Here is a 21358-nt window from a genome sequence, read left to right as displayed (position 1 = left end):
TTAATTATTTATATAATAATTATTAATGGTTAATATATTACCTTATTAATAGTAATATATATTGTTTTACTTTATTAATTTTAATACATTACCTTTATTAAATATATATTTTAATAAATATATGCTCTTTAAGCTAGATATCCGTATTTTATAAGAAACCCCGGCTCTTAATAAAATGTAGCATTCCAGTTTCCTCTTAATGTATGCCATTATTCATTCCAATTTAAGAGATTACCTTATTTGCATTCCCCCTTGTTTTTAGAACAATTAATTAGACTGCTATTAAGAAATGTAGCAGTCTTTAACTGTCGTGAAATGCCAAGGGAAATTGCAATGCATCAAAACAGCCATTTAAGCCGAACTTCCTTCATTATTCAGTTTTTTAATCTGTCAGTAAGCAAAGGCAGTAATTTTGCTCTCTTTTGGCAGCTGCAGGTGCCCTTCGGAGGCCTGAGCGACCCGTCAAGAAAGTAAACAAAGAAGAGGCAAATTACTTGATAATTCAAGACCGTTATTGACAGTATCATAAACAGTGACGCTAACCAAAAATGGATTGCTCTCCACCTTTCCCGGGAACCCCTCGTAGATTTTGAAAAATGCCTCTTTTTTGTATTTGCAATTTTCATTGAAAAAAAAACTCACCCCCTAGATTTTGGATAATATGTCTTGGCAATTAGCCAACTAGATTTTGAAAAATTATTTTTAGTATGTTCGCTAAAAAAAACAATAAAAAAGCTGTCCTCCTCGATCTGCATTTTGAAAAAAGATTTTCTTCGATATTTCTGCAAAAAGCTTCTACAAAGCTGTCTTAAATTTTAAGTTATACACTTATATTAAATAGGATTCTATTTAGCTAAAAAACAAAACAAAAAAAAACATAATTTTGATGCAGAATTTACAAAGAAAAAACAAGCGAAGGAACATATACTAAAACTGGTGAAATATTTTCGCAAATAATACTGTGCATAATATAATAAACTGTCAATCTATTTTATAAAGTTATGAAAATACGTAGATATATATCACTCATGTTTATTAAGGTTATGAAGATAGAGATAAGTTACTGAAGATTATGAACAATATTTTTGAGAAAGGGAAAGTACCTAGCGATTTTAGGAGACCTAATTAAACCCCTCTATAAGAAAGGTGATAAGAGTGAGTGTGGCAATTGTAAAGGCATTAGTTTGGTTTCTGTAAGAAGCAAATTACTTAGAATGACGACATTTTTTAGACTTAGAGAGGCTGTAGATAAAGTTTTAAGAGAAGAGCAATGTGGTTTTAGTAAGGGGAGAGGATGCGTCAACCCAATTTTAACTTTTAGATTAATAATCGAAAAGTACCCGAGAGATCAAACCCCTTCAGTCATCAGTTTTATAGATTATGAGCAAGCATTTGATTCAGCCGATAGAAGAGCTTTAGCGAAGGTTCTATCCTTGAATAGGATACCAGATAAATACAATAAAGTGGTTATTCCCATGTACGAGAATAAAAATTGCTGTCGTTAAGGTGGGAAATGAGGCTAGTAGCTGGTTTCACATTAAATCAAGATATAAGCAGGGTTGCAATTCACAGACATGAAAACATTTCGCAATTAGTAGCCAAGATTCCGACGTAAATTTTAAACAAGAGTTTTTAAAGACCATTAATTAAGTCCGTAATCCTATTCCTATTTATATGGATCATTTTGACAGACTTGTTCTAAGGAGCACATCAAAGGCAATGGGACAACACGGAATCAATTGAGAAAGTAAAACTCTCCTAGACTTAGACTCTGTTGATGGTTTAAGCATCCCAGAAGAAAATATTAGCAAAATGAATGAACTTTTAGAGGTTTGGCGAATTCATGATGCAAAATTTGGTTTGAAAACTAATGTTGACAAAGAATAAATCACTTAGACTAGTATTAAATGAACGTGAAGATCCGATGTTGGGTAACGAGAAGATCGACCAGGAGGACAGTTTAACTTATTTAGGAAGTATCAGAGGCAACTCTATAGAGTTGCTCACAGTAAAGGCCATACGGCTCCAATCTTTGATCATTTTTTTTTCTAGAGGCACTTTATATGGAAGGAGTGGTCACATAAACCTCTGAGGGGGCTCATTTGATTGGAAATCGAGAGTTCTAGTGCCCTTTTTAAGAGTCAAAAGAGATCGGAGGGTAACCAGCCCCCCCCCCCCACGCTCTTTTTCCCAAATGCATACGATAAAAATTTTGAGATAGCCATTTTGCTAAAAAATAGTTCAAAGATCATATAACAAAAATTCCGGTGTCGATACAAACCCCCCTCCCACCAGGGCCCGAGGACAGGCGTTGTATGTTATGTTTTGGGGGAGTATATGTTCTTATGGAAGAAAAACTCGTGTAAACTTTAGAGAGGGTTCATTTAATTGGAAATTGAAACTTCTAGTTCACATTTTAAGAGTCAGCAGAGATCGGAGGGTAACCCCCCCCCCCCCCTACCCCCTTTTTTTCGCCAACGCATCTGATAACAGTTTTGAGATAGCCATTTTGTTAAAAATAGTTCAAAAGTCATATAACAAAAGCTCCGGAGTCGACACAAACCCCCAGGGCCCGGGGACAGGCATTGTAAGTTACGCCCAGGGGCATGTATAGCTCTTATGGAAGGGATGCTCATAAAAACTTCAAAGAGAGCTCATTTGATTGGAAATTGAATGTTCAAGTTCACTATTTTAAGAGTCAAAAGAGATCGGTGGGCACCTGGCCCCCCTCCTCCACATCCTTTTTTTCCTCAAACCCAACCGATAAGAACTTTGAGATAGCCATTTTTTTTAATAGTTCAAAGATCATATAACAAAAACTCCGGAGTCGAAGTAACCCCCCCCCCCCCCAGGGCCCGAGGGCAGGCGTTGAAAGTTATGCCCTGGGGGCATATATGGTTCTTATGGAAAGGATGATCGCAAAAACTTTAGAGAGGGTTCGTTTGATTGGAAATTGAAAGTTCTAGTTCAGTTTTGAGAGTCAAAAGGGATTGGAGGGCAACTACGCCCCTTATCCCCAAATGCATCCGATAGAAATTTTTAGACAGTCATTTTGTTAAGAATAGTTCAAAAATCAGATAACAAAAACTCAGGTATCGACATAACTCCCAGGGCCCGGGGGCAGGCGTTGTAAGTTATCCCCTGGGGACATATATGGTTCTTATGAAAGGGATGCTCGTACAAACTTCAGAGAGGGCTCATTTGATTGGAAATTGAAAGTTTGAGTTCACTTTTTAAGAGTCAAAAGAGACCCTAGAGCTTCCCCACGCCTTCCGATGAAAATTTTGAGACAGCCATTTTGTTAAAGATGGTTCAAAGGTCGGATAACAAAAATTCCGGCATCGATACAACCCCCTAGGGTTCGGCTGCAGGTGTTCTAAGTTATCCCCTGGGGGCATATATGGTTCTTATGAAAGGGATGCTCGTACAAACTTCATAGAGGGCTCATTTGATTGGAAATTGAAAGTTCTAATTCCCTTTTTTAGTCAAGAAATCGGAGGGAAACTAGCCCCCCCACTCCCTTTTTCCCCCAAACCCATCAGCTACACACTTTGAGATAGCCATTAAACAAAAAATAGTTCAAAGATTAGACAAAAATCCATTCTCGACACAACCCCCCAGAGCCCGGGGGGTAGGCGTTGTAAGTGTTGTCCTGGGGACGTATATGGTTTTTATGAAAGGGATGCTCGTATGAACTACAGAGAGGGCTCATTTAATTGGAAATTGAAAGTTCTTTTTCACTTTTAAAGAGTCAAAAGAGATTCAAGGGCAATTAGCCCCCCCCACCCACACGCCTTTTTTTCCACAAACCCATCCAATAAAAATTTTGAGATAGCCATTTTGTTAAAAATAGTTCAAAGGTCTGAGAAGAAAAACTCCTGTGTCAACGCAGCCCCCCAGGGCCCGGGGGCAGCCGTTGTAAGTTAAGTCCTGGGGGCGTATATCGTTCTTATGAAAGGGATGCTCGTATAAACTTCAGAGAGAGCTCATTTGATTTGAAATTAAAAGTTCTAATTCACTTTCTGAGAGTCAAAAGAGATCGTAGGGCAACTAGCCCCCCCCCCTCCACGCCCTATTTTCCTCAAACACATCCGATAAGAACTTTGAGAGAGCCATTTTTTTAAAATGGTTCAAAGATCATATAACGAACCTCCGGGGTCGACAAAATCCTTCGGGGCCAGAGGTAGGCGTTGTATGTTATGCCCGGGGTCATATATTGGTGTTATGGAAGGGATGCTCGTATAAATTCCAGAGAGGGCTCATTTGATTGGAAATTGAAAATTCTAGCTCCGTTTTTAAAAGTCAAAAGAGTTTAGAGGGCAACAATCGTGATAGTGATTTTCTTAAAAATAGCTCAAAAGACAGATAACAAAAACTCTGGTGTCGACACAACCCCCCAGTGCCCGAGTGCAGGCGCTGCAAGTTATGCCCTAGGGGCATATGTGGTTCTTATGGAAGAGATGCTCGTATAACTTCTAAGAGGGCTCATTTGAATGGAAATTGAAAGTTCTAGTTCAATTTTTAAGAGTCAAAAGAGATCGAAGGGCAACTAGCCCATCCGCTCGCCCTTTTTTCCCCAAACCCACCCGATACAAATTTTAAGATAGCTATTTTTTTTTAAAATGGTTCAAAGGTCAGATAACAAAAACTCTGGTGTCGACACAACCCCCTAGGGTTCGGGGGCAGCCGTTGTAAGTTAAGTCCTGGGGGCGTATATCGTTCTGATGAAAGGGATGCTCGTATAAACTTCAGAGAGCTCATTTGATTGGAAATTAAAAGTTCTAGTTCACTTTCTCAGAGTCAAAAGGGATCGGAGGGTAACTACCCCCCCCCCCCCTCCACTTCCTATTTTCCTCAAACACATCCGATAAGAACTTTGAGAGAGCCATTTTTTTAAAATGGTTCAAAGATCATATAACGAACCTCCGGGGTCGACAAAATCCTTCGGGGCCAGAGGTAGGCGTTGTATGTTATGCCCGGGGTCATATATTGGTGTTATGGAAGGGATGCTCGTATAAATTCCAGAGAGGGCTCATTTGATTGAAATTGAAAATTCTAGCTCCGTTTTTAAAAGTCAAAAGAGTTTAGAGGGCAACAATCGTGATAGTGATTTTCTTAAAAATAGCTCAAAAGACAGATAACAAAAACTCTGGTGTCGACACAACCCCCCAGTGCCCGAGTGCAGGCGCTGCAAGTTATGCCCTAGGGGCATATGTGGTTCTTATGGAAGAGATGCTCGTATAAACTTCTAAGAGGGCTCATTTGAATGGAAATTGAAAGTTCTAGTTCAATTTTTAAGAGTCAAAAGAGATCGAAGGGCAACTAGCCCATCCGCTCGCCCTTTTTTCCCCAAACCCACCCGATACAAATTTTGAGATAGCTATTTTTTTTTAAAATGGTTCAAAGGTCAGATAACAAAAACTCTGGTGTCGACACAACCCCCTAGGGTTCGGGGGCAGCCGTTGTAAGTTAAGTCCTGGGGGCGTATATCGTTCTTACGAAAGGGATGCTCGTATAAACTTCAGAGAGAGCTCATTTGATTGGAAATTAAAAGTTCTAGTTCACTTTCTCAGAGTCAAAAGGGATGGGAGGGTAACTAGCCCCTCCCCCCTTCACACCCCCCCCCAAACCCATCCGATAAAAATTTTGAGGTGACAATTTTGTTAAAAATAGTTCATAAATCAGATATTAAAACTCTGGGGTCGACACAGCCCCCCAGAGTTTGGGGACAAGGGTTGTAAGTTATGCCCTCGGGGCATATAGGGTTCTTAAAGAAGGGATGCACGTATAAACTTTGGAGAGGGCTCATTTTAATGGAATTGATTGAAAATGTAAAGTTCTAATCAGTTTAAAGAGTCAAAAGAGATCGAAGGGCAATTAGCCCCCCCCCCGCACTTTTTTCCCCAAACCCATCCGATAAAAATTTTGAGATAGCCATTTTGTTAAAAACAGTTCAAACATCAGAAAATAAAAACCACGAGGTTGACATAAACCCATTTTTTTACTTTGATATTGTTACTTTGATACTAGTTTTGATTCTTTGATGAACATTTGACGTTGAACAATAAAAAGTTTGGATCTTAAAATAAGGAATTTTTTTAAACTTGAAACTTTTGCAATCGAAAACGAACAAAAATTAAATAAAAAAATTCAGAAAAAGAAATTTTTCAAAGAAAAATAAAGGCCATTTTAAACTTAAGATCAGCAGATACAAATATCTGTTAAAATTCAAACTCAAAATGACCAGAAATAAACCTTAAAGCAAGTAATGCTTAAATTAAATATGCAAATGAAGCGTAAAACGAAAAAAAAATATTTTGCTATTGAAGTATAAATGAAACCCAAAACAAACAGAAATTAAATAAGGAATCATCGCAAACAAACATACAGTAGATACTAATATAAATGAATAAATAAATCTTAAAACGAGTGAAACTCAAATTGAATATGCAAATCAAGCTTGAAACGAACAAAAATCACTACAAACAAGAGTTAGGGTATCGCCTCCTTCTCTTACTGTTAAATTTCTAAACCGTACTGGGTCATTGGCGCTTTACTGAAAGCTATGTGTCTTGAACAGTCTTGTAAAGTATAAACACAATCAAATTGAATATTTGATATATAATGATATTAATTGTTAAACGATCCATCAGTTCAATATATTATTTCACTATAATTTTATTTTTAGTTTCAATGCTGTAAGAACTGGAAAAATAAATATTTGTAATATAATTCGTTTTCAGTGAAGCGCCAATGGCGCAGTAGGCTTTTAGTTTTTACAGCTAAGGAAGGGGGCAGTATCCAGACTCTTGTTTCTGGTGAAACTAAATTCGTCTTGAATAATTTTAGAAAAAACTATTAAATTAAACTCAATATTTAATGTATAATGATACTAATTGCTGAAAGCTCATCAATTCAAAATTTTACTGTAATTTTAATGTTTATTTTCAATATTAAGTACAAAAGAAACTATTTGTAATACATTTCGTTTTCAGTAAAGCGCCAATGACGCAGAAGGTTTTAGGCATTAGGTTTCTAGGTTTGGTTCTAGAGGGACGAAATTAGACTTTCGAAGCGAAACTCAGGTGCGAATACATTACTTAGTTTAAACATTTCAGCTTACTGATTTCAAAAAAGCAAATTTTTAATTTAAAGTAAACAATTAATTTTAGCTTTTCTGAGAACCCCAGAGCAAAATTTCAGTCCCCTATCCATAAAACAATGAAATTTCATATTTTTCCTGGGAAGGATAGTCAAGGATTAATTTTTTTTTCTCGAAGAAGGTGGTATCGAACCGCTGATATTAGCAAACTGGAGTATGGCTCATTCAAGAGGAAAAGTCAAAATTTAGTCACTTTTTTTAAGTTACGTAGCAAAACAGCAGTTTATCCCACACTATAGGGGGAAAATGTTGACATTGCCAATCGGTCTAAGCGAACGAAACGCCCAGTATAAATCCTCACATTTCTTGAGGATACCGAGCGGTGACGCATTTTGTCCTAAAAATATACAGTTGACACACAAAGTTTAATTTTGTATTATAATTTACTATAATTAGCCGTTTTTAGGCTTTATCAAAGTCGTCCCCCTCTTGGAGTTACAGTTAGTGGTAATAGAAACGGAGATAGAATAGTTGAAAAAGTCATGCCTTATTTAGAATTAAAACTAAAACAATAATTTAAAATTAAAGCAACTTCAACGTGTCTTAGGACAGCCAGAAATTTCTTTTGAAGCCTAAAAAGGAGTTTCTCAAAATAAAATAATCATTGCTAATAACATTTTAGCGTAGCCATCTACCAAAAAGACATCAATTAAGTCTCACTATGTGAAATATGTATTATAGGTGATACTCTGCAACTATCTTCTTCAAAGATAATTGTTCATAACTCATTGCTTAGGTATAATTCAAAATAAGTTAAGATAAGGATTCCTGAAACCCAACAAAGCAGAAAATTGGAAAGAGCGCTGAATATTTAACCCTTGGAAATGATTGATACTTAAAAACGAGGGGAAGACGGTCAGATTTTTTAAAGTAACTTACTATTAATGGACTATTAATACTTTTTTTTATATATGTTTATATATTATATATTATATGTTTATATATTTTGGTGCGGATAAGTTAGGTGAAATAATTGAGGGAACTAATTGACTGACGGAAGCTTTTGATCAAAATGATTGACCGTCTAGGGTGTCCTTAAATTCTCGAGTGTGCTGGCCAATAGATAAGTACCAAAATATATACTGAAGTAATAATATTGAAAAAAAATAACGGGTACGAACTGCAAAAGAAATATTTTGTTATAGGGTCATAAAAGAAAAACTCGAAACAACCCTTAAATTATCTCTTTTCTATTATTTAACCTGTCAAATGCTGAAGACAATCTAAATCCAATGCAGTAAAAAAAAGCTCATTGAGTCAGATGAAATGTGCTGTCTTGATTGTTGCCGGAAGTATAAGATGCTCAATAGCGGTTTCAAAGTGTATATACAAGATTCAAATGCCTGAAGAACTCTTCTTTACAACATGTGCATAAAGTCAAAAACCTTAAAAACCCTTAAACTATCTCTTTTCTATTATTTAACCTGTCAAATAATGAAGACAATCTAAATCCAATGCAGTAAAAAAAAGCTCATTGAGTCAGATGAAATGCGCTGTCTTGATTGTTGCCGGAAGTATAAGATGCTCAATAGCGGTTTCAAAGTGTATATACAAGATTCAAATGCCTGAAGAACTCTTCTTTACAACATGTGCATAAAGTCAAAAACCTTAAAAACCCTTAAATTATCTCTTTTCTATCATTTAACCTGTCAAATGCTGAAGACAATCTAAATCCAATGCAGTAAAAAAAAGCTCATTGGGTCAGATGAAATGTGCTGTCTTGATTGTTTCCGGAAGTATAAGATGCTCAATAGCGGTTTCAAAGTGTATATACAAGATTCAAATGCCTGAAGAACTCTTCTTTACAACATGTGCATAAAGTCAAAAACCTTAAAAACCCTTAAATTATCTCTTTTCTATTATTTAACCTGTCAAATGCTGAAGACAATCTAAATCCAATGCAGTAAAAAAAAGCTCATTGGGTCAGATGAAATGTGCTGTCTTGATTGTTTCCGGAAGTATAAGATGCTCAATAGCGGTTTCAAAGTGTATATACAAGATTCAAATGCCTGAAGAACTCTTCTTTACAACATGTGCATAAAGTCAAAAACCTTAAAAACCCTTAAATTATCTCTTTTCTATCATTTAACCTGTCAAATGCTGAAGACAATCTAAATCCAATGCAGTAAAAAAAAGCTCATTGAGTTATAACCTCTTATAGCATCCTCTTATATCTAATACAAAATGTGATACATGTTCTTTGGTTTGTCAAAGGTTGTGCGCTAGATTTTTTAATAAAGCAAGGCCATTCAGCAGCTCACTCTATTTTTTATTATCGAAATCTACAAACAGAAGACTGTTCATACAAAAATCTAAAAGCCCTCATGCATCCTCTTCTAACATCACATAGAGGTTATAAGAGGTTACAACCTCTTATATCACAAACAAAAATGTGATACACGTTCATTGGTTTGTCAAGGTTGTGCGCTAGATTTTTTTTCAAAATTTATTTATGCTCTACAGCTAAATTTCAACTCCTGATTCCTTACAACCATTTTATTTTTTACTTTTCAAGCCTTAATAAACAGTAACAGCAATATTAGAACACTAAACAAATAAAAAACTGTAACAAACCAATGACAACTCAACAATAAAAGGAAAAAAAAACAGGCTTTATCAAATTTTTCTTTTCCCTGGTGACCGTCGGATTACTTGATTTGATATTATCTCTTTCTCGCTGCTGAGGAGGCCCCACGGCCGGCAAGGACCATTTCAACACACTGTAATGACTTTTCTCAATAAAAAAAACCGAAAAAAAAACCGAAAACAACCAACACTTCAAGCATTGTATATTATATATTATATATATGCTGGTTTATATATTATATTATTATATATTTTATATATATATATATTTATATATATATATATATATATATATATATATATATATATATATATATATATATATATATATATATATATTTATATAATATATATAAATATATATAAATATATATATATATATATATATATATAAATATATAAAATATGTAATAATATAATATATATAAACCAACGTATATATAATATATAATATACAATGCAATATATATATATATATATATATATATATATATATATATATATATATATATATATATATATATATCACTCACTCACTCACTCACTCACCCCCCCCCACACACAAACCCCCCCCCCCCCCCCCCACAACACACACTACTATATATATATATATATATATATATATATATATATATATATATATATATATATATATATATATATATATATATATATATATATATATATATATATATATATATATATATATATATATATATATATATATATATATATATATATATATATATATATATATATATATATATATATATATATATATATATATATATATACATATATATATATTATTATATATATATATATATATATATATATATATATATATATATATATATATATATATATATATATATATATATATATATATATATATATATATATATATATATATATATATATATATAAATACATGCACTTATATATATATGCATTATATATATGCTGATTGGAAGACCTGGAACAAATCAAGGGTACTGTTTTTTCATCACTACTGAGGATGGTCCCCGAAGGTAGGGTAAATATTTATAGAACTCTCTCCTCAGAAATACATCGTTGGTTTTAAAAAATCTGCGCTTTTATTATTGTACCAGATTATTTTCTCCTACTTTGTAAAGCGTGGCTTTTCTAATAAGGAATACATAAGGTCCATTGACTCTCATATGTTTCTAAGGAGAAAAACAAAATCATATTAAGAATATGTTGCCATTGCAATACCAGTTTCCCCTTGTTGAGTTTACAAGTATATAAAAAATCATTCACCATAACTTAGGACAAAAATTAAAATAAATATTAACGACGGTATTATGGAGATAACCAGAAAACGGGCTATATATTATGGAGATAAAGAACTTTCAAATACCTGCTTTAATCGGCGATGGTTCCGTTTTCACTTCTTCAACAGCAGCAGCAACTTCTTTCTTTTCAGGAGTTTTTGGTCTTTCTCGTAATCCCTAAATCAATGAAAAAAAATGACTACGTTATACGTAAGACATAAATATATAAAGTGAATACACAATACGGAAATATGTAGTTGAATACGTAAACACAACAAAATACGTAAAGTAAAAATGCGTCGATTGTTATTAAATCTCATAATATCGTCACCTTTCAATGTGCAAATTTTTATGAGGAATGTTTAAAAATTTTGTTGCATTACTGAGTATTATACATTTGTATGTAAATGTTTTGTATGCAAATGTATTTCAATGTATTTGTAAATGTTTTATAAGAGCGTGGTACAGAGCGCGTCTTAGTATTATTATTTGATAGAAACCAACACGATACTTGTTTCTAATATAAGTGGATTTTTTTCGTTTGTTTTTTTGCGAACAGTTTTCCTTAAAAAAAGCAACAAAATTATATAAAAATGAAAATCTGTAGCTCGCTCTATCCGTTGTATTTAGTCTTAGAAATAGGGATTGGAGAGCGAATAACTAACCAGAGAACAGCTGAATACCAGCCTTAAGATGCACTACGATCACGTCGAAATGATAAAGCGTTTCAAATATGACACTAAGAAATAATTCACGTTTTCGAATATTAAAAAGGGAGCCGTATAAAATTTGATTGACAAATATTTTGCGTTTATGGGTCACAACGTGCGATTTGTCATAGAGCAGTGTATTTTAAATTGTTTTTCCTTTAGATTAGAACAAATTCTAAGGAAAGTCCAATTGCTAGTCAGTAAAAGTCCGATTGATCTCCGATTAGCCAATCTTATTTAACCTCGACGCCGAAACTAAAAAAAAATTGTACGAGTGGAAGTAACGCAATATAAGGTATAATGATAAGATTTATTTGGCTAAAAATTCTCACAGGTGCCTAGAAAAAAAAAACAAAAATATATATAACAACAGGCAGTAAAATCAATAAAAAAATTTTAAATATTAGAGTAGATAAATAATATTTATACTATTGTTTTTGCTTTTTTTTTTTTTTTTTTTTTTATTATATTCATTTTGTTTTGCTTGAATTTGGCCAGTTTTAGGGTTTCTAAAAAGGATGGTGATGAGTTCTCCGCCTTCTTTATTTATTAAATCAATCAAATTGTTGGATTTTTTAGTTTGATGGATTAATGATGGGAGGTACTGAAAAGTTTTTATAATAATTCACTTTATCTAAAGTAAAATCTAAAGTTTAAACGAATAAATTTGAATAACGAGAAAACGTGGAGGCCGGCATGGCAGAACAGATCGAAATCGAACACAAAACTAACACTTTCTAGGCAACTAGTATGAAATACAGCGTTTTCCTACGCTAATCTTATGAGTAAAGAAATTCTGTCAGTAAACTAATGATGAGAACTTAATCCCGAAGCACTTGTAGAGAATGAAGAAATTGAGCCAAAAATTAACTAGATATCTATTTTATTTTTTCAATTGCCTTAATATTCGCTCATTTTCAAATTATCTATCCTTGGAAGATCTGTTTTCCGGGATATTGTTAATAAAAAACAAGAAAAGAAAGAAGAGCTGCTGTTAATGGAGCTGCTAAAACAATATCCTATCAAGCTAATTGAAGGATACATTATTTTTGTTGGTACTTATATCTTAGGAATTTACGTTTTCGTCATTAGTTCACCAACAGGTAACTTTAACGACAGATCCGCTGAACATTGGCAAATAAAATTATATATATATATATATATATATATATATATATATATATATAAATATATATAAATATGACATTCGAATTCTAGTAGTAGGGTAAATTTAAGGTTTTGTGCCTTAAGTTTAAAAAATATAACCAGAATTTTTGTCTAATGCAAAAGGAACAAGAAATTTAGGCTCAAGAGTAAAGCTGCCACAGGGATAACAAAGACTAAATTAAACAACGGAAGATCAAGAACTGTTTTAATAAAAGGCTAAAAAAATATCAAAAGCCAATGTGTTTTCAGTTTTGCTGTTATAGATATGCACTTACTATATTAGGGATAAATTAAGTGAAGATAAACAAGTAATTCTGAAAATTCTATGACGGATCCAAAATTTTTTCAGTGCGTTTTGTTACCTTTTTGCGAGTCGGACAATTTTTTTTTTTTTGGGGGGGGGGGGGGGGTGTTCAACCACCCTCCCCCCCTTTATTCATACGACCTTAGTATGTATTTTCATGTATGAGAAGTTTATATTAAATCACTTAAAGAGCAAAAGAATAGTAATTGCAAAAATATTGGCATAAATTTTGACAAGGGATTACAACAATTCAAAAACCTTGAAAAAGAAAACCAAAAGTTTGAAGCTTATTAAAAACCGTTGCTAGAACTCGGACGTATACGTATACGTATACGCAATGTCTTTTTAAGACAATAAAAACAAAGTTGAAACAATTTTTAAGTTCAGTTCAGAATCGCTACAGTTATTATGTAAACTGCAAAATATTTATGGTGCCTGAGCAATAATTTTAATATTTAAATTCAAACATGAAAAATACCTGAAAATTTAAAAATTAGTTTTTTTTGTTAGATAAATTCAACTCGCTACGTCGAACGCAACCAGTTGTATAATGTCAGTAGGAAGGCTCAAAAAACGAAGAGTTGCAATTATTACAAATGATGATTCTTTGGAAGCACATGAACTATCAAACGTGATAGGACCGAGAGAACGACCCGAACATATTAAATTTATAGTGGGTTAAAATTCACAACCTGGACTGCCAATGCGACATGATCAATAAGGGCAGATAAAGCGAAGGGCATTGCTAAATTAACTGAGGTTATCAAAATCCAAAATTAAGAAGCAAGACAAATGCGGTTAGAGGATTTTCAACAGCGAGTACCAAAACGTGTCAAAATGAAAATGAAGAGAAAAGACACGGGCGGTTAGAAAATGTGCGAAAACGAGAATTAGAGCGTGTAAAATATGAAAATAAAGAGCAAAGACGCAGACGGTTAGAAGATATGTGAAGACAAGAATTAGAGCGTGTCAAAAATAAAAATGAAGAGCAAAGACGCGGTTAGAAAACAAGCGGCAACGAGAATCTGAGCGAGTCAAAATTGAAAATCATGAGCAAAGACAAACGCGGTTAGAAGACAAGTGTGATGACGTTATGATATAAAGAAGAGGTGCCATCATGACACCAAAGAAAAGGCTCAAATTGTCTGAGGTTAGAAGACAAGCAACAATGAGAATCATATAGAGAAGCCTGCCGCGTGCCGAGTGCCGGAGCCGAGTAGAATATAATGGTTCTTTGCAAGAGTACTTGATTCAGGAGAACCTGAAAGAATTTAATATAACCTAAATATAGAAGACTTTTTTTCTAACCTGTTCAAGTAACAGCCAACTAAAACATGAATGTCAACAAAGAGCATGGTCGAGGAGAGCTGTCTTATCTCCTCCCAAACATTGACCAGTTATAAAGACCCCTCTCACTTCAGAAGAATATCCTTAAACATACATTCAAAACATTTGACGAGTTAAAAATATACTGGTTCATTTTTCTTAACCCAATGAAGAGCAAAAGTAAAAAAAAAGAAGCCAATATTCATATTATAATTTATATTATAACACGATATTTTTACATATTATAATTTATTTCATATTATATTATAATTCATATTTTACTTAATTTGAATCCTTTAACAAATTCTAAGATACAATGCAAAAAAAAACACACACACAAAAAAACTAGTAAACATTTCTTTTTGGTTTTGTCTAACTAATATTAAGATTGCATAAAAATAGGTTTTTTGTTTTATATTAACAAAAAAGAAACAATTCGAACCAAGTTTACAAAATATATCAACGATAGCTTCTCTTTTTGCTGTGGGACCTTGTCCACTAAACTAGTAGTATACTAGTAATATTCAATGACAGGTAATATAAATATAAGTTGTGTTTTCAGGCATCGAGTTTGAAGCGGGTTTTGAGCAGGATTGACAAAAATCTTTTTCAGATTCTCCGTGTTCAACCCAGCAAAATTTTAAAGCGTTTTCATCTTACGAGTTCCAAGCGTGTTGGACACGGATTCCTCAAAATTGTAACGCTCCGGAATAGCATGGTTAAACACTGGTCCTGAGAAGACATTCGCCCGTGTTGAACACGGCACTCAAAACGATAATCTGCACAACCCGTGTCGTGTCGAAGTCCGTGCTGGATATGGTTAGCCTGAAAACAAGGCTATAGAAAGCCGTCCATGATTGCCAGCACTTATATTTTTCTAGCAAATTTTTTTTCGAATAACAGGAAAGAAAAATTACATTTTGGCACATTTGTATACGCGCAATTTCTTTTTATTTTAATAATTTTATTCTGTGGAAAATCTTTTAGGACAGAGAAGTAAATGGTTGCATGCTTCTTCTCAATGATTCGTTATTTATTCTTATAAATCTTGCTCGTACAACTTGATGCCAAGAGTTCTCCTATATCTCCTTCAAATAGCCAATTACCATGGCATTACTTGTATATGACGAAAGCCATACGTGTAAATTATGGGTCCCGTATTTGATTTTCCGAGGATTCGTTGATAGATCTCTAAACAGAAAAAGTTAAATAAAAGCATTAAAAAGAACGAAAGAAAAAAAAACCTCCGGTAAGTCTAGTCGACACCTCAATCGCACATAATCCTTTGCCACAAATGCAATCCTTTGAATTTCACTCGACGAATGCATATAAAACGCTTCCCCGTTTCTTGTGAAAATCAGACTGGATATCCCGCTGTAAAAAAAGAAAAAAACAAAAATAAGTATCAATTCTTCGTCAAAGATTATGGAAATCTATGATCATATTTCCACAATTTAGATTGTCTCTTTGAGGGAATCTTTCCCGCAAGGAATAGAAAAACAAGAAGAAGAAAGGGAACAATATTTTGTTAAAATTCCTAACAATATGTGGTTGTGCGCGACAAGTGTTGCGAAATAACAGTTCTTACACAAGTGCAAAAAAATCTTCTGGTAAAAGGAAGAGTAGTAAATAAATTGATTATTTATTATACAAGTTTAAAAAAGTTTCTAAAGCCAGAAAACATATCAATTATAGCTTACTAGAAACGATCATTATTACGAAACTAACTCGTTAACTCTAAAAAAAAAAGTATATTCCAATAAGGATTTGTTTATTATCAATTTTCTCTTAATAAAAATTGGGCCAATTTTTATTAAATTAGTTTTTTTAAGTATTTAAAAATTAAACACATTTTTTCAAGGAGCCTATGATACGCCAGAAGAAAACAAGAAAGCTTAGATTTCCAACTATTTATGAGAATGAAAAAAAGACGATATGTTGCATTTGAAAGACCATATTGGGTTGATAAAACCTACAAAGCTTAAGGGGATGAGCTATAATTATCGGTTTGTCAAAAATGATACACGACCCCCTTTGGCATTACAGTAGTGACTTAAATTAAATACAAAATATACAAAGAAGTCACAGGAAAAATATGAAGATAACAACTTGAGTTCGCCATTTACTCTTCAAAATACGAACAGTGGCAATTACAACTACCTTGGAATAATGGTCTATCGGGTTACAAACTCAACTATAGCCTTGAATTATAATTAACCAAGCTTATTCACAGCAACAACGATTTACAGCTTGTGTGTTTTTTGTTTTTTTGTGTGTTTTTTTAAACGAGTTTTTTGTGTCACTAATAAGTTTGTGAATCACCGCGAGTCTCAAAAATTCTGGCGAATATCCCCTTAAAACGGTTTAATGGAAGAATGACACTTATTAATTATCCAGAGAGGGTGTTCCACATTGTGAATTAACCACTGAACGAAGCTCAATGATAAATACTTCAGCCTGTATCTCCTACCTTTACCAACCTTTGCCTAGACCCCTGCAACCCTGATAGAGCCTGCAAGGCCCGTATGATTTGGGCAAAATTACCCTAATAAAATCGTTCTTTGCCATAACGTCACGTTGTGCATAAGTAGCCTAGGAAAGCTTGATTTTATTTTCTATCAATGGTTTCTTTGTAGCTCGTTTGGTAATGTCTCACTCAAGCACATACCATCTATAATTTGTAGCATAATTTAACGGTTCTTTTTTTCATTTTTAATTGTTCTTAACGGTAGCTTAATACCAAACCTTGCCGCCTCCTAGCCTATTGACTCCAGAGGCAAAGGGGGTCACTCTTTTTCGTTATTAGTCTGTCCCCTCTGTCCACACAGTAGCTCTGTAGCCTATGTAACAACAAGTTTTGTCTTTCTTAGTCAAGCAAATAGATGTTCCAAGAATCTCAATCCAAACAAAAATACTGAAAACCGTAAACTCACAGGTATTGGTAACCTTCACAATACGAAGCTTTAAACCAAAGCAAGAAAAGGGACTTTAGGGATCTTTATCAATTTAAGGGACCTTCACTCGATTTGAAGGATTTTTAGGGACTTTGTGGCAGCCCTGTCACGATACATGCAACAAAAAAACTCAAGTGAAATTTTCTCTGTGAGTTCCGATACTCTGTTAACCAAATGAAAACAAAGGTTTACATATACCTTACAACAAAAACTGCCTTCTGCCACAAACATTAACATTTATCAAATAAGCTACATATATTTTGCATCAATTGGTTATTGGACATGAGGATAACCGGCAAGGGATAAAACAAATGCGGAGCCATCGACAAGTAGCATAAATTTAGGTATGCTAACAAACACCGGATCTAAAAAGTGTCTAGGTTCGAAAATCGATTCAACAGCAGGCGGGCACCACGTATGGTGTAAGTGTGGCAGACAATGGGAAGAAGCATGGCACGGTGGAACAAAAGGCATTCCGAAATTTAAACCAAGTGGCGGAGAATAGCAACCCCCAGAAAATCTAGGCGACAAGTTCTAAGGTGTGACTAGGCAAACTCTTTCCACTTTGTATGCATGGTAAATATAAAGCTTTTGGGAAATGAATATATTTGAGCACTGTAGCCACGGTGGCGGATCCAGGAGGGCCGGGCTCCCGAAATATTTTGTCTGGCGCCCTCATTCCTTGTTTTTTTTTTACTCTTTCTTTTAGAATAAATTTGTCAATTTGGTCAATTATTGGCATCTTTGTCACATTGCCATCCCCCAAGATTTTCCTCGTTGGCACCCTTAGTCACACTGGGCCTCCCCCAAGATTTTGCTCTGGATCCGCCCTTGTGTGAAACAATGAAACAATGTAATCAGCTGTCAATTATGTGTTGCTGTTGCGGAAATAAAGTCCTTTCTTTCATTAGTTTTATAGTTCACTTAATACTTCCGTCCTCTCTGGAACGGTAATAAAGGATACAATAATGGTTCGACCGGCATTGTGCAAAAAAAAGAGAGAGAAAAAACACAAAAATTCTAACAATGATGCAGGGCGCCATTGAAACAGTAGAAAACAGATTCTAACCATTGCTAAGAGTAAGTACACGACAAAATAAAACAAGATTATTAAAAGGAACAGAACCAGACTATTATTTTATGAAGGGGGACCATATTTGAGGGGAAAGAGCGGGAGAAAAAACTAGAACAGGGAAATTTTGCGAAAAGTAAGGACAATCATGAGAAGTACCAAATAAATCTTGATGTTTTACGGATGGGGGAGGGGAGGGGGTGTCAATCAGCATCATAAAAGCATAAAATGTCCCTGAAATTGTCCCAACAATACTGGAAGTGAATGAAAGAGAATAAAACAGATTTGATTCACTATAAAGTGCTAGTTAACTGCAAAATAAACCTGTAATAAAGCTGAAAAGCTGCAAAAGGACATACAAGCAGAATTTTATTACAGGGAAGGGGAGGGGCACGGGCCCCAGCTGTTACTGACTGATTGTTGCATATTTTTTTAATGAACGATATTTTTCACTTTTTGCTTTGTCTTTGTTGACCATTGAACATACATTGATCACTTTGTTGACAATAACCAAGTCCTATTAAGCAGTAAAATTATCAACCTATCTATATATTTTCTATTACCAGATCTGTTTTCCAAAATCACAGAAAGACTCCAATACGTCTAGAATTTACTTTTCAAGCGAATACATTTTTCTCTTCTCATCAAACAGTTCGTGGTAACGAACTGTAAGTAAGGAGCGATCCGGCTCAATGGTAACCGAAACTATAAAACACGGAATTTTGATACCAATAGATACATTAAAAGAATCAGATTTTAATGCTGATTTCAAATATATAAGTTACATCAAGTTTAGTCCTACAAATCAAAAGTTACACGCCTGAGAAAATTTGGCTGATTTTCGAAAAAAGGGGAAAAGACCCCCTAAAAAATATAGAACCCTAATGAAAATCACACCATCATATTCGGCGTATAAGAAAACCCAACTGTAGAGGTTTGAAGCAACTATCTACAAAAATGTGGAATTTTGCATTTTTTGCCAGAAGAAAGATCATGGATGCGTGTTCAATTTTTTTTTTTACCCAGGGGTGATCGTATCGACCCAGTGGTCCTAGAATATCGTGGGAGGGCTCATTAGAACGGCAATTAGAGGTTCTATTGCCCTTTTCAAGTGACAAAAAAATGAAGGGCAACTAGGCCCCCTCCCACGCTAATTGTTTTCCCTAAGTCACCCGATCAAAATTTTGAGATATCCATTTTGTTCAGCATAGTTGAAAATATGATATCTATGTCTATTAGGATGACTTAATCCGCCGAAATCCCCGGAGGGAGGACTGAAAGTTATGAACTTTACCCAATGTTAACATATAGTATTGGTTATTGGGAAGTATACAGACGTTTTCAGGAGGGATTTTTTCTGGTAGGTGGAGTGGGGGGGGGGGGGGTCAGACGTTATATGGGAGAATCTTTCCATGAAGGAAGTTTTCATGGGGAAAGGGACATTGCTATGAAGGGGGCGCCGAATTTCCCATCATTATTAAAGAAAAAGATCAGAAACTAAAAAAAAAAAAAAAAATTTCAACTGAAAGTAAGGAGCAACATCAAAACTTAAAACGAACAGAAAATATTACGTATATGATTGGGTTAACCCCCTAGTCAATACCTCGCTCTTTAAGCCAAAGATTTGTTAGTACTTTCTTAAGAGCTATTTATTCTAATTAACGGCCTTTGTGATTAAGGGGCCATTTTTAAAGAATTGGAACAAAATTCGAACTTTAGGGTAAAGAGCAAGGTATTGAATAGGGGGTAAACCCCCTAATATACGTATTAAAAATCTAGAAACATTGAAGTTCGTTAAGTAAGTTTATTCGTAAGATACGTATGCTTATTACTAATAAAAACGTTCGTAAATAAAATTAAACAAGTTTCGAGAAAGCCATTTAACCAAATAAAAGTAAAATTAATATGCACATTTGGTTTAATTATTCATGTACGGTGAGCCAATATCAAAACCTCATTAATTCAAAAACGTTCAAAAATTAAATAAAAAAAAACAAGTTTTTTTTAACTGAAAGTAAGGAACGACGTTAAAACTTAAAACGAACAGAAATTATTCCGTATATGAAGGGGGATGCCCCCTCCTGAACGCCTCGGTTTTTGCGATAAAATTTTACTTTATCACAAATCCATTTTTCTTAAGAAATAAAAAAATTTAGAGTAAAGAGCGAGGCGTTGAGGAGGGGACAGCCCCTTTCATATGAGGAATAATTTCTGTTCGTTTTAAGTTTTAAAGTCGTTCCTTACTTTCAGTTAAAAAAAACTTGTTTTTTTTATTGAATTCAATCACAAGATTCACAAAGGCAATTGCAGATAAAGTACAATGATAAGTAAAAAGTCTAAGAGATCTGAAAGCGCTGTAAATCCCTATTTTACTAAAAGCTCCGATTCCCTAAGAAGATATTCTTCCTGAGTGGTGCATAATCATAAAAAAGACCAGATTACGCCGCACTATATAACGGAGTTATGTCACTCCGTTATCATTCTTAACGGTATGTCGAGGATCCTTAAATAAAGAGGGGAGAGTTGAGGAAATCTCATTTCTAGACCTTTTTTTTCTTGCCTTGCAATTCTCAAGTTTTCTGACACTACCATTGTGTCATCTGAATAAAATCTTTTTCTGCGTTAATGACAGCTACTAAAAGCATCATCCGAAAGTTTTTGGACGGTTTAACAAATATTTAGTTTTTAATAACTAATAAAATAAGGGCAGGTGAATATAATACTTTAGTAACAAAATTATGGAAACTACAGCAAAGAATTATGGAAAGCAGGCAACCCAACA

General features: G+C 34.0%; 1 protein-coding gene across 1 annotated transcript in view; it reads right to left on the bottom strand.

Annotated features, from left to right (window-relative positions):
- LOC148951478 (lethal(2) giant larvae protein homolog 1-like) overlaps positions 1-21358 on the bottom strand; it is a 333083-nt gene that overhangs the window by 62749 nt on the left and 248976 nt on the right. Inside the window, exons 18-19 of the transcript XR_016141914.1 lie at positions 15795-15924; positions 11130-11220 (exon numbers count right to left, since the gene is read on the bottom strand). The gene's annotated coding sequence lies outside the window, so the exon portion shown is untranslated. The remainder of the gene's footprint in view (positions 1-11129; positions 11221-15794; positions 15925-21358) is intronic.

The sequence above is a fragment of the Artemia sp. Qi Xiang Cuo genome, chromosome 6 (assembly GCF_049724085.1).
Source record: "Artemia sp. Qi Xiang Cuo chromosome 6, ASM4972408v1, whole genome shotgun sequence".
Classification (NCBI taxonomy): Eukaryota; Metazoa; Arthropoda; class Branchiopoda; order Anostraca; family Artemiidae; genus Artemia; species Artemia sp. Qi Xiang Cuo.
This window is presented reverse-complemented; position numbering and strand designations above follow the sequence as displayed.